The 2,307-nt window shown below is 46.8% G+C and overlaps 1 pseudogene; it reads right to left on the bottom strand.

Moving 5' to 3' along the window:
• Positions 1-865: 865 nt before the first annotated feature.
• Positions 866-2,307, bottom strand: part of LOC102824076 — a 50,871-nt pseudogene continuing 49,429 nt past the window's right edge.

Below are 2,307 nucleotides of genomic sequence, written 5' to 3'. Positions count from 1 at the left end.
TCCCAAGAAAACCAGAGGGAATAGAAGCAAATACTGTTGAATGCATAGAGGGGATTATAATCATCGCAATGAAACAATGAGTGTTAAAGCCAATGTTCTCCCATGTAATCTCTCACTCAATTCACAATTAACTTACAAAATTAAAAAAAACAGTGCAACCAGAGTGCTCCTTAGAAGCCTGGATGGGGAGACTTCATCTCTCATACTTCTGACAGTGTCAGGAGGGACCAGTCCCTGGAGAAGGATATCATGTTTGGTAAAGTGGAAGGTCAGAAAAAAAAGAGACAGACCCTCAGTGAGCTGGATTGACACAGAGGCAGCAGAGATGGGCTCAGATGTAGCGACAATTATGAGGATGGCGCAGGACGGGGCAGTGCTAACACTGTTGTACAGAGGGTTGTTACTAGTTGGAAGCAACTTGACGGCACCTAACAACATTTCTATACACACACATGCATACAAGCATATGGAGACACACATATATGCATGTTATCTACGTATTCACTCATGTGTCTGTAGACACTTCTATAGATACATGAATAAACACTTTGATAGCTTCATAAGTAGACACTTATATAGATACCTGCATAGATAGACACACACATACATGTAGCCATATATACACATACACACCCAGGACAGGGCTGGCCCAGCTGGGGGTCAGTCGCAACACAGGGTGGAGGGACAGACAGGCAGGGAGGTCAGCAGGAAGCTGGGGTGTGGCCTGCGGGCTCCTGCGCACACCCAGCAGAGAAAGCCAGTGGGTCCACAGTTCCTGTGCAGGCACACCAGCTAAGAACACTACTTTTTAAGTGGGGGTCTGCTCATGGCCGACCTCAGCCCAGAGCTGACCCTCTGTTCAAACTCACACCGTCCACTGGGGCCCTGCGCGCCACACACACACTGGCTGTGACAGGCTCAGCGTCCTCCAGGTCCAAGTCTCCGCGGGGAACTCCAGTCCCCCAAACAAAGCAGCACAGGGAGGTCCAATGCGGGTTAGAGGAGGGCAGGAACGGGGTGCCTCGGGGTTCATGGCGTCCCTACTCTGCAGCTCTGACTTCCTCCCAGGGACTCCGACGCAAGCCACGTGACCCTAGGGGTACCAAGTGAACTGGAGACTCACTGACTCGGAAAGAGGAGTAAAAGACCGGAAAACAGGCAGGAGAAGCGGGCTCAGAGCCGGAACAAGAGCCTGCGGGCCTCCTAAGCGTGGTCCAGGGCCACAGCAGGCAAGTCAAAACGTCTCTGTTACCCTGGCTGGAGCTAGAGCAATATGGTTGGCAAACGGGAAAGCACACTTCCGCTTCCGGCTTCTAGGAGGCTGTGCACACTGAAAGAGGAGGTCCGGGGGAAAACACTTGGGGATGATTGACAGACTCTTCGTTCCTTGTGCCTCAGCTATCCTATTTCCACTAGAATAGTCTTAGGTTTTCTTCAGTGTGCGCATGAAACGAAACTCAGATTTCAGTAATTAAAGACACCTTTGGGTTGCACAGGCCAATTGACTAAAAATCAGCATATTCTTTTTTCTGTTGTTGTTTCCCCCTAAATGTTTTATTAAAAACAATTTTTTATTAAATTTTTATAATGACTTGAGTGATAGTTTACATGGGAGAATATCGGTTTTACACTCATTCTAAGATATTTTGTTTCATTGCAATGATTACAATCCCCTCCGTGCCTCATCATTCAACAGTATTTGCTTCTATCCCTCTAATTTTTGAGGTTTTATTAGGATGCACACAAAGAGTATTCAGTGTGGGATTCTACTTTTCCACACACACTCTGAAACTAAACTCCTTGTTGCAAATTTGTAAGCCAGCTATTTCGTGCCTTTATAGCCTCCACCTCACCCACATTTTAGGTAGCCAATGGGTAAGTTGCCTGACCCTATTAACCCCTGCCTGCAGAGGAGATAGGATTGATCCTAGATGTGAAGACTCCTTCCCTCTCAGTTGGTATTTTGAGCTACTACATCTATTAAGTATAGTTGCTGTTAAGTGCCGTCGAGTCTGTTCTTACCCATAGCGACCCTGAACAGGGTTTGCGAGGCTGTAAATCCTTAAGGGACCAGAAAGCCTCATCTTTCTCCCGCGCAGCAACTGGTAGTTTCGAACTGCTGACCGTGCGGTTCGTCGCCCGATTCATAACCACTATACTTTCTACTAGATCCCAAAACACAATTTCTAAGCTCTCTAAAGTGACTTCTGAGGCAGATAATCAGTATTATAACGCTTAAAGAGCCTCCGGGCTTTTCAATCAAGAGAGAAATGAAAGATCAATTGAATACATTGAGCTTTACAATCT

The sequence above is a fragment of the Chrysochloris asiatica genome, unplaced genomic scaffold (genome assembly GCF_000296735.1).
Source record: "Chrysochloris asiatica unplaced genomic scaffold, ChrAsi1.0 scaffold00500, whole genome shotgun sequence".
Taxonomy (NCBI): Eukaryota; Metazoa; Chordata; class Mammalia; order Afrosoricida; family Chrysochloridae; genus Chrysochloris; species Chrysochloris asiatica.
The sequence above is the reverse complement of the archived record's forward strand: the minus strand, read 5'-3'. Positions and strand labels throughout refer to the sequence as shown.